Raw genomic sequence first — 12,088 nt, forward strand, 5'->3', positions numbered from 1 at the left:
AGCCCCCTCATGAAGGGATCCATTGGGATGCCTAACCCTCGAAGGAAGTGAGACTCGAACACCACGCTCTCACCAGGCTGGGGACTGGGAATAGCCTGCCCTTGAGCAGGCAGCCTATGCGAAATTTCGCCGGTCAAGAACTTGGCCTCTCTCTACTTTAGCACGTCCTCCTCCGTGACGGAGGAGGGCATCCATCGGCCTTGAAGGTCAGAACCGGACATTGTCGAAGGTCCGAAGCGCCTGAAATCTAGAGCCTAGGGTGTTGGAACTCGAGGCGACGGGCGAACTCGTTTGAGATTGAAAGAAAGGAGTAAGGCCTTAGTCTCTTTATAAGAGGTTGAATACCAAGGGCCCTCCCCGTAACCGTTTGGGACTCGCCTTTAATCGAGAAAACATGCTAACGGGCACGATTGGGTTACCCACGTCCGTATTGATGAGAATCCCGTAAATAAAGGGGACACGATCTCTGCTTTGACAACACGTGCCAAGGAAACTGCCTCGCAATGTACGCTGACATGGGGAAGTAAAAACGATTCAAATGAAGGACTGGGCCGCAGCGTGATGTCATGCTACGGAATACGTCAGCAGATTAGACTTGTGTTAATATTATTCTCTCTATGGCAATATGTGGAAACTTATTTTGCATAGCCGGACACTACCCTTAGTGTTTACCATCTTTTATGAAGAACTTGGAGGAGGAACCCGCCTTGCAATGCTGAAGACAATCTGCGCGCCGGACTCGTCGTCATTGAAGCCTGGTTCAGGGCTACTGAGGGAGTCCTGGATTAGGGGGTGTCCGGGTAGCCGGACTATGCCTTCAGCCCGACTCCTGGACTATGAAGATACAAGATTGAAGACTTCCTCCCGTGTCCGGATGGGACTTTCCTTGGCGTGGAAGGCAAGCTTGGCGATGCGGATATTCAGATCTCCTACCATTGTAACCGAGTTTGTGTAACCCTAACCCTCTCCGGTGTCTATATAAATCGGCGGGTTTTAGTCCGTAGGACAACCTCAACATACAACAATCATACCTTAGGCTAGCTTCTAGGGTTTATGCTCCTTGATCTCGTGGTAGATCTACTGTTGTACTACCCATATCATCAATATTAATCAAGCAGGACGTAGGGTTTTACCTCCATCAAGAGGGCCCGAACCTGGGTAAAACATTGTGTCCCTCGTCTCCTGTTACCATCCGCCTAGACGCACAGTTCGGGACCCCCTACCCGAGATCCACCGGTTTTGACACCGACAGGCACCAAGGTATTGTCCTTTTTCAGCTAATAAAACACCCCGTCAATCAGCTCCACAGATATGTCTGGATCCTCTTTGGAGGCAGGATCGAGGGACCGTTCAGGATCGTCGGGCTGTGGAGGACGGCTGTTTATATCCTTTACTTCCTGACGCAGTTCCTGCGTTGGAGTCGTTAGACTATATATTTAATCATGGGAATATAAAACGGATGGGCAAGCAAGATTGTCCGCTTACCCAACTTGGAGGGTTGTACATAGTAAATCCACCCTGTGGGTTGACGTGGAGGAATTCCTCCTCTTCTCCCTTGTACAAAGAGGACAAGATCTTTACTAGAGGGGCAGCTGAGTCCGGCCCCTTACGACCATAACGAGTGGCGTCATCCTCCCCGTTAAAATCCCACATGGGGTGGCCTCTATACTGAAGCGGCTGCACCCCCCGCATGATGCATACGGCCATGACTCTAATCATGGTTAGTCCGGAATGAGCCAATAGTCTTATCCGGCCCATTAGGTAAAGGACGTCCCTGTCACTTTCTCTCTGAGAGCTCCGTGGACACCAGCTTAAGCGTTTCTTTAGGGGAGCACTGTTGAATTCAGGGAGGCCGATACGGATAGGATCCGGTAGTGGAACATCCTCCATATAAAACCATTCTGAAGGCCAGTCCTCGGACGCTTTCTTCGGGGTTCCGAATAGATATCCGGTCCCGGCGATGCGCCACACTTCGGCTCCGCCCACTTCATATATTGACCCCTCCTGAGAACGGGGCACCAGGCAAAATAGCCTCTTCCACAGCGCGAAATGAGCCTCAACACCCAAGAACAGCTCGCAAAGGGCTACGAAGCCCGCGATATGCAATATGGAGGCAGGCATGAGGTTGTGCAGTTGGAGACCATAGAACTCCAGGAGCCCCCGGAGAAACGGATGAATTGGAAATCCGAGGCCTCTTATTAAATAAGGGACAAGGCATACCTGCTCTCCCTTGGAGGGATTGCGGGCACGCTCCGCTTGCTCTCCGCCATTATAGATGGCAAGTCCGGCTCGAACTGGGACCATATAGGCCAGGGGGAGAAATCCCTTGGTTTGGAGCGACACTAGCTCGCTATGCGGGATGGAGCATCTCTCCCAATCTCTAGGCTTAGGGCTGGAAGGGCGAGAGGAGGAGTTGTGACGGTTGGCCATGGTAGAATGGACCTTTGTCGGATGCACTCTGATGAACACTCACAAAGGGGAGAAGGTGTGGTTTGGATCTAAATCCTCATCCCTTTAAATAGGCAGCTCATTTACGCGGCTAGGGGTGTAAATATAAAAACACCTAGACTTTTCCAATTCGTTTGACACGTGGAAGACGGCCATTATTGGGCGTAGAAGCCAAGGAGCGCTATATTACGAAAACCAGACATTATTCAACAGGTACACGGAATTTGGAGAAGAACCCGCCTTGCAATGCCGAAGACAATCTGTGCGCCGGACTCGTCATTGAAGCCTGGTTCGGGGGCTACTGAGGGAGTCCTGGATTAGGGGGTGTCCGGGTAGCCGGACTCCTGGACTATGAAGATACAAGATTGAAGACTTCGTCCCATGTCCGGATGGGACTTTCCTTGGCGTGGAAGGCAAGCTTGGCGATGCGGATATTCAGATCTCCTACCATTGTAACCGACTTTGTGTAACCCTAACCCTCTCCGGTGTCTATATAAACCGGAGGGTTTTAGTCCTTAGGACAACCCCAACATACAACAATCATACCATAGGCTAGCTTCTAGGGTTTCGCCTCCTTGATCTCGTGGTAGATCTACTCTTGTACTACCCATATCATCAATAGTAATCAAGCAGGACGTAGGGTTTTACCTCCATCAAGAGGGCTCGAACCTGGGTAAAACATTATGTCCCTGTCTCCTGTTACCATCCGCCTAGACACACAGTTCGGGACCCCCTACCCGAGATCCGCCGGTTTTGACACCGACAACCTCGGTCGCGGATCCAGCACATATTATGACAATACAGTCAATACACGGCGCCTATGCTTTCTGAATACACAGTAAGTCGTTACTCACCTTGCTGCTCCTGGAGCCGAACCTTAACCTCGCCGAGCTCGCTCTCGGTCTGCTCTAGCCTCTGCCTCAGTTCAGAGACTTCGGCAACATGCGAGGTTGCGGCCAATAGCGACACCTGCTTGTGCATACATATCACGTTAGTCTCCTACAATAAAAGATTGATCCTTTGTCCGGTTCTTCTCGCCGAGCACCAGACAGTGTCTCAGGGGCTACTGACTACATGGGTTTTTTCTCTTTCTTTGTCACTTACCTCGAAACCTATTAACAGGTTGCTGCAGGCTTCGTTCAGTCCACTCTTGGCGGACTGAACCTTCTCGATCACCGCACCCATAAGGACATGGTGCTCGTCCACGACGGACGCGCCACGTAGCGCGTACATCAGGTTATCCGGCACACCTGGATGGACAGGGGCCACGGGTGGAAGCGGCGCACCCTGAGGGAGTCCTGGATTAGGGGGTGTCGGTGTCAAAACCGGCGGATCTCGGGTAGGGGGTCCCGAACTGTGCATCTAGGCGGATGGTAACAGGAGACGAGGGACACGATGTTTTTACCCAGGTTCGGGCCCTCTCGATGGAGGTAAAACCCTACTCCTGCTTGATTAATATTGATGATATGGGTAGTACAAGAGTAGATCTACCACGAGATCAAGGAGGCTAAACCCTAGAAGCTAGCCTATGGTATGATTGTTGTTCTGTCCTACGGACTAAAACCCTTCGGTTTATATAGACACTGGAGAGGGTTAGGGTTACACATAGTCGGTTACAATGGTAGGAGATCTACATATCCGCATCGCGAAGCTTGCCTTCCACGCCAAGGAAAGTCCCATCCGTACACGGGACGAAGTCTTCAATCTTGTATCTTCATAGTCCAGGAGTCCGGCTGAAGGTATAGTCTGGCTATCCGGACACCCCCTAATACAGGACTCCTGCACTAGCCCCTGAACCAGGCTTCAATGATGATGAGTCCGGTGCGCATATTGTCTTCAGCATTGCAAGGCGGGTTCCTCCTCCAAGTACTTCATAGAAGATTTTGAACACAAAGGATAGTGTCCGGCTCTAGATAATAAGTTTCCACATATTGCCATAGAGAGAATAATATTCACACAAATCTAATCTGCTGACGTATTCCGTAGCGTGATATCATGCTATGGCCAAGCCTTTATTCGAATCATTTTTACTGTCCCACCTCAGCGTGTTTGGCGAGGCGGTTTCCTTGGCACGTCCCATGGAAGCAGAGATCGTGTCCCCTTTATTTATGGGATTCTCATCAATACGGACGTGGGTAACCCAATCATGCCTGTTGGCATGTTTTCCCGATTAAAGGCGAGTCCCAAACGGTTACAGGGAGGGCCCTTGGTATTCAACCTCTTATAAAGAGACCAAGGCCTTACTCCTTTCAATCTCAAACGAGTTCGCCCTTCGCCTCGAGTTCCAACACCCAAGGCTCCAGATTTCAGGCGCTTCGGACCTTCGACAATGTCCGATTCCGACCTTCGAGGCCGATGGATGCCTTCCTCCATTACGGAGGAGGACGTGCTAAAGCTGAGAGAGGCCAGGTTCTTGACCGACGAAATCTCGCATAGGTTGCCTGCTCAAGGGCAGGCCATTCCCACTCCCAAGCCTGGTGAGAGCGTGGTGTTCATGTCTCACTTTTGTCGGGGGCTAGGCTTCCAGACAAGATCTCTTCATGAGGGGGCTCATGTTTTATTATGGGTTGGAATTTCACGACTTAGCTCCGGAGTCCATCCTCCACATTTCCTCATTCATCATCGTGTGTGTAGACTTCCTCCGTGTTACTCCTCACTTTGGATTATGGCTCAAGACCTTCAAAGTAGAGCCGAAGATGATCAAGGGACGGCACGCGGAGTGCGGAGGTGCTGTTATAAGCAAGAATGCTGATGCTCCATGGCTCGAGGGCCCTTTTCAAGAGGAGCTCGGCTTATGGCAACGAGAGTGGTTCTATATCACCGCTCCCAGGGGCACCAAGTGGGTGGCGCCACCTTCCTTTCGCTCGGGTCCCCCACGACAGCTAGCATCGTGGGTCAATAAAGGACTAGACTGGGGGCCGTCCATGGACGTGCCCTTGTTGCAGGGCCGCATCAGGGATCTCTTAGAAAGAGACCTCAGCCTGGTCAAAGTGACACAGGTCATGCTAATCCGCCGAACCCTGCCCGTCAAACGTCGCCCCCTTCGCCTGTGGGAGTTTAATCCGAAGGGACCGCGAGCTCTCCAGCATTTCATGGGCGCAACGCCCACGGAGATGTATAAATTGTTCTTCGAATCACAAGCAACGTGTCCGGACTTGACCGAGGACGCAGGTCTGAACTGCAATCGCTCGGATACTCAAGTAAGTAGCCTTGTGCCCGGACTCGCTATCCGTATATTTGTCATAAAATTGCCCCTAAAAGAGCTGTCCTTTAAACAGGAGTGGATAGCGAAAGCAAAGCTTATCAGGTGTCTGTCTCCCCTCCCCAAGACCACACCGGATCACCTGCTGTTCAGGATGTTGAAGATTGTGCCTTTGGAGGAAAGCAAGGGAGGGGACAAGGAAACGGCCTCCTCGAACGGGGTTGCTCGGAAGGGAGGAATCGAAAATTCCTCTCCTCAGGGGAATAAGAGGACCGCCACTGAAGACCCGGAGACCATGGCCTCAAAGCCGGGGAAGAAATCCTCGTCAGAGGATCCTGCGACGGGGGATACCACCGCCGAATTATACCCTCAAGGGGATCAGCCCTTCACCGAGCTGTAAGTAGAGAGAGGTTTTCTTTTTAAGAGAAGAGAGAAATCCTTGCTTTATATCTGAGAAAGTAACCGAAATTTTATCTTGTAGCTCGGACCTCAGCCCTTCACAGCAGAGCTCGTCTTCGGGGGACCTTCTTCCGGAGATGATGGAGAGTGGAACGCCTCCTCCTGCCATACTGCCTAGCGAGGCGGGCGACCCTGAGGTATCGTCGCGAATGGTTTCTCTGAATCCGGCAGGGCCGGAAGGTAGTCATCTGGGCCCCCAGAGCCATCCGCGTCTGGCCTTCGAAAAGGGCCATCGGACGAGTCCGGCACCGTCCGATGCGCGGTCGGAGGAGCTGGAGGATCTGCTAGGGCGAGCGTCTATCTCAGAGGAGCACCGTGCCTTGATGAGTATGGTGATTGAGAGGATTTCATCCGCGAAGAGTGGATTGCACGGGGCCGTCAGGAGTTTACTGACAAGTTTTGAGGTACGTGAAATAATGTACACTTTTGCGACAGTTGCGCATAAACAAGATGCGCCCTATGTAGATAGTAGCCCCTGAGACTATGTGCGTTGTCAACAGTGACGGCGCACAGAGGAGCACCATATGTAGGTGGCGAAGTGTCCGGCGGCCAGCCGGACTGATGAATTTGCCGAGCTAAAGCGGCAACTTGACGTGGCAGATGCCGACATCGCACTTGTTAACAGGCGGCTTGACGAGGCGCAAGGTATGTAATTCCTCCGGTGGCACCTGGTAAGAGGAGCTTTATGCCAGTATCTTACAATGTGTGTGCTTGATGCAGATGGTGCTATTGCCATGGAGAATCTTCGGGCGGAACTTGCCCGAGCCAAGGAGCAAGCCAGAAAAAGTGATGCGGCTGGCGGAAAGGCGATTGAAGAGCTGAAAGCCGGACAGGCTTCTCACTGCCGAAGCATGAAGGAAATGGCCGAGATGGTCGTGAAGCTGAAGAGCGCCGCTGACCGTTGCAAGCTTCTTAAAAAAGAAGACCGGGCGGAACAGATGGACCTGGAGAAGGTCGTTGCCGACACCAAGGATGCTCGCTCTGCGATGAGAGTTGTGAAGGAGGAGCTGCGTCAGGCCGGAGAGATCGCGGCTGGAAAGCCCTTTATGCTGTGGAGGAAGTTCTGTGATCCTAAACATGCTCCGCTAGATTGGATTTGGAGTACGGCGGACACCTATCTGGATTTGGCAGCGAGTGCTGCGGATGCGACCGAACACTTTTGAGATCAAGAAGATCGCGACATGGAGAAGCTCTTCTGGTCGCAGTTCTATAATTCGGAGCGTCCTCTGTCCGTAGCCGATTGTCTGGCCGAATGGGCTGAGCTGAATAGGTTGTCCGGACTCGCCATGAAGTGTGTCATGAGCCACCTGTGGCCGGAGAGGCCAGAGCCGAAAAGTTATTTCAACTTGGTGCAGCATTTCCTTGGTGCGGTGCCGCATATTGATGCGATGAAGAGGTCAGCATGCATAGAGGGTGCACGGATGGCTCTTGCCCGAGTCAAAACATACTGGGCAGAGATGGAGACCATCGTTGTTGCATCCCGAGATTCGGACGAAAGCCGAGTACCTGCCGAGCACTATTTTCAGGAAGTTCTTCAAGGTGCTCGTGTGATAGAGACGCGGTGCTCGAAGGATGTTATGTTCAGATAGCATATGTTGTTGTAAAACAATGTTTTGATAAATTGTAGAAGCTTTTTATACTTGTGCCTTCAAGTATTGTAACACCTCCTGTGCGGCCGTTTAAGATAGATGTATATATAATCTGAAAGATGGCAGTCGTCGGCTTCAGCCCCCACGCAAATATTGCGAGGGTGTTCGCAGAAGGCGCGTTTTCACACTTGATCCAACGTCTTGGTCCTACAAAGGAGGTGATAGCGCAGCGAACAAGGCAATCGGACTATAATGCTTTAACACTTTCATTTAGCCATAGGAGTTTGACAGTGGGGCTACTTATATAGCCCCTGGTGGCGCCTGCGCTCGCCCGAACTCGGGGCGTGTATGTGCCTGGCCGGGAAACGACCCTTCGTTAATGCGGAGGAATCATAAAGATTCCGTTGAGTCATCGAGTGGTTGACCAGTCTCACGCTATATCATGATGGTCAGTTTTCGGCTTTCTCTACTGAGGTGCTCGCCTGGCCGAACCGGGGAATAATCGCAGTAGTTCTCCTGGTGCCGCCTTAGCCGATAGAGCGGAACGTAAGGTAGCAAAACACAGGAGCCAGGCAACCTTACATTTTACCAAAGACATGATTTGGAGCTGATGCATATAAGCCAAACTCGCGACGCCGAACACTCCCTAAGGTATTCGGTCTTTATGAGGGCGGGCGGAACAACGCCCTTAGTTATAAGCCCCTAGTGTCCAGGTACGCGCAAAATTCTAACGTGGCCACATGCCAAGACGCCGGCCTCCTACTTGGTTATACCAAAAAAAGGAACCAGGGGATGTGTATCAACAAGAGACAGTAAAAAAGGTTTACGCAGGGTCTTAATCTGAAAAGAATCCTTGGAACGGGTCCCTGCTACATGTCTGCGCCTGTGTCCGTGTCACATTGCTAGTTCTGGTATGATCAAGGCTAGCTAGTCATGTGTGCATCATGTTTAAAATTTCATTTAATTTTGAAATGAGGATTTGTGAAACCCTCAGAACCATTTCTGGAAATGGCCCAGATAAAATTGCTCAAAAAGGTCCAAGAAAATGTTCATGTTGCTCTCTGAAAATATTGGACAGAGATAAAAATCAAACCAATATTTTTAGGAGCTCATAAATATTTGTTTTGCGCATTTGGAATTAATCCAGTAATTATTTGTGTTGGATAAATATTTTTATATATATAAAATATTGTCCAACAATTCTGAATTTTGGTGAGGGGCTTTGGAGTGGTCCAACTAGTCCCTACTAAAATTTACAGAATAAAATAAAATGATCTAGTATTTTTATTAAATCAAAACAAATGTCAGAAATTAGAAAACAAAAACAAAATAGAAAACAGAAAAGGGAGAGAGACTTACCTGGGCCACTTACCAGATCGGCCCAGTAGCTCGGCCTAGCTGACTGGCCGACGCCAGTCATCGTCTCCACCGCGCCAAGAGGACAGGGACGTGTGCCCGCGGCGCGCACGCATGCGTCCGGCCACCTCCTGCTTGCCTGTCCTCCCCCTCGTCGCTCTGGATGCCCCGCGCAACGCCACGCGCCGCCCGTTCCCCTCTCACTCTCCCGTGCCCATTCCTCTCCTCTCCCTCGCTCTCTCTCACCACGCCCGAGCGCTGCCGCCACCGCCGTTCGCCATAGCCGCAGCCACCGCCTCCCCCTCGCCTCTCCGACAAGCCCGAGAGCTTTGCCGCATCTTCCTTGTCCTCTCCGCCAAGACACGCACCTCGGGAGGCCCTGGAGCGCCGCCATCGCCAACGTCTTCACTTCCGGCCGCCGGAGATCGCCCACGCTGTTCTGCTCGCGTTCGACCTCCCCCGAGCTCGCTGAAGACTTCGCCGGATTCGCTGTGAGTTTCTGCTCCGTTTCCCCCTCTCCGTTCCTCCATTCTCGTCCTGTAGGTCCGTTCCCCGCCATGGCCGAAGCCATCGCCGCCCCGAGCTCTGCTCCAGCGAGCTCCGCCACCTCCGCAGCCTCTCACTGGCTCCCTTGGATGCGTGGGAGCGCGGGCGACCTCCTGGTGCCCCCAGCCGCTGCTCCCGTGGCCTCCAGCGGGGACTCCACCGAGCCCCGTGGTCGCCGGCGGCTAAACGCCGGCGGGATTGACCGGGTGAACCCGCGCTAACTAACCCCCCCAGTTGACCAGATTTGAACCGCGTGGGTCAATGACAGGTGGGGCCTGGCCCTGACAAATTTTAGTTAGGATAACTAATTAACTCTGTTAACTAACTATAACACTGACGCGTGCCCCCCACACGTCAGATTTGACCTGGTCACCGCCGTTGACTTGCTGATGCAAGCATGACGCAATGCTGACGCAGTTATTCATTTTCTGGAATTATTTTTAAACAGGAAATTCCAGAAAATATTCAAAACTTCAAAAATTCATATAAATTCAACCGTAGCTCAGATTGAAATAAGTTATATATGAAAAATCATCAAAAAATGCAATCTATCCATCTGGACCAGTTTCATGCATGACAAATCAAGTTGTACCTACTGTATATATGAAAACGCATGAATGGCTTTTATAAGGGCTTAATTTAGAGTTGCATTTGAACCCTTGGCTCAAATGGACCTCTTCCAAATAGAATACTAGATGCATTAGCACAAACCACATCACATATTCATGCCATATTCATGCATCATACTGTTGCATATGCTTGTGTTTGATTGTCGACATCGTTCCTTCTCGATAGGTCTTGCTCCGGAGACCGATCCAGAGTACCTGTCAGAGGAGCAGTGCCCCCCTGTTGATCTACCAGGCAAGCAAACCCCCTTGTTCATTCCGATACAAGCCCATTCTCTCGCTCCTGCTCTCTTTTATTGCATTAGGACAACAACGATTCAACTGCTACTTTATGCTGCGGTAGTTGAACCCATTCCTCTGCATGACCTGTCATTGCCACAGTAAATAGTTGAAACCCACTAGCATGTGTAGGAGTTGATTGAGCCATGTTGTGTTCCTACCATGCCATGCCTACTATTACTTAGAGTTGTGTCAGGTCTGATTCATTGGGAATGGATTGGAGTGTTATGCTATGTTCTGATGCTGAGAATTAAGAGTGTGAACACGATTTGGTAAAGGTAGCGGTGAGAGGCCATGTAGGAGTACATGGTGGGTTGTCTCATTGGGACCGTCCTTAAGAACCGAGTTCTGTGTAAGTTGTCCAATGACTAGCTACTACCACACATTGGGTTCCGGTAACTCGACCCCTCTCGACTTATTAACCAACTTGATCTCTGTCCAGGAGTTGCAACTAGTTTCTGGTGTTTGTAGGTAGTGCTATTTTTCTACCGAGTGGCACCCGGCAGGGTGGGCTCAGGACAGACTAGGCACAGGTGGCACGGTGTACCAAGTGGCACCCGGATGGTGGGCTTGGGAACCCTGCTCACATCGTTTGGGGTCATGAGCGACACCCCGGCCGGATCTCCTTGCGGATGGTTCCCGAATAGGCGATAAACCTAGACTAGAGTCTTGTGTGGTTAGTTAGGTCGTGGCCGGCACCCTCGCCAGGCTTTCGCTTGAAGGTTGCCGAGATACATGACGTGTACATGGCGGTAAGTGGCGAGAGCGTGTGTGAAGAAGTACACCCCTGCAGGGTTATCATGATCTATTCGAATAGCCGTGTCCTCGGTTATGGACTTCTTGTATGCTTACGTGGTACATAGACAACTTAAAGTGGATACTCTAAAATACTCAAGACAAGTGTGAGTGCTGTGGATGGCCTTCTCGTAGTGAGACGGGGATGAATCCGTAGTAGTGTATTGATGTGGTGATTAGTGGACTCGTGTGCGCTGCCTCACCTCAAAGGAGTTTCTTGTAATCATAGAACAGGTTAGCCACTGAGTCAAAGCTGGCTTGCTGCAACTAAACCCCGCATTACCTTCTTGATACTAATGCATGTATGATAGGATCTGATGTAAGTCTTGCTGAGTACCTTTGTACTCACGTTGCTTTATTTATGTTTTTGCAGCGGAGACTTCGGTCTTTCTAGTAATTCCGCTTGGACTTCGACGAGTAGCTTGTTACCTCAGCTACGATCTCGTACCCTTGGGAGGGTCCTGTAGATAGTCAGGCTTCTCAGCCTTTTTCTTTTGTAGTTGTCTGTACTCAGACATGTATTGCTCCCATTGCTTGTATGCTCTGAATGTTGGGTCATGTCACCCCTGTTTGTATTTAATGCTATGTGGCTCTTCTGGGCCTTTATCTATATGAGTTTGCGTTATGCTGTGATGCCATGTTGTACAGCACATACTTGCATGTTATGCGTACGTGTAACGTGTATTGCTATGTGTGGGATCCGACAATCTAGTTGTTTATCCTTGGCAGCCTCTCTTATGGGGAAATGTAGTCTAGTGCTTTCTGAGCGATAGTAGTCCGCTACAGCC

The sequence above is a fragment of the Triticum dicoccoides genome, chromosome 3A (genome assembly GCF_002162155.2).
Source record: "Triticum dicoccoides isolate Atlit2015 ecotype Zavitan chromosome 3A, WEW_v2.0, whole genome shotgun sequence".
Classification (NCBI taxonomy): Eukaryota; Viridiplantae; Streptophyta; class Magnoliopsida; order Poales; family Poaceae; genus Triticum; species Triticum dicoccoides.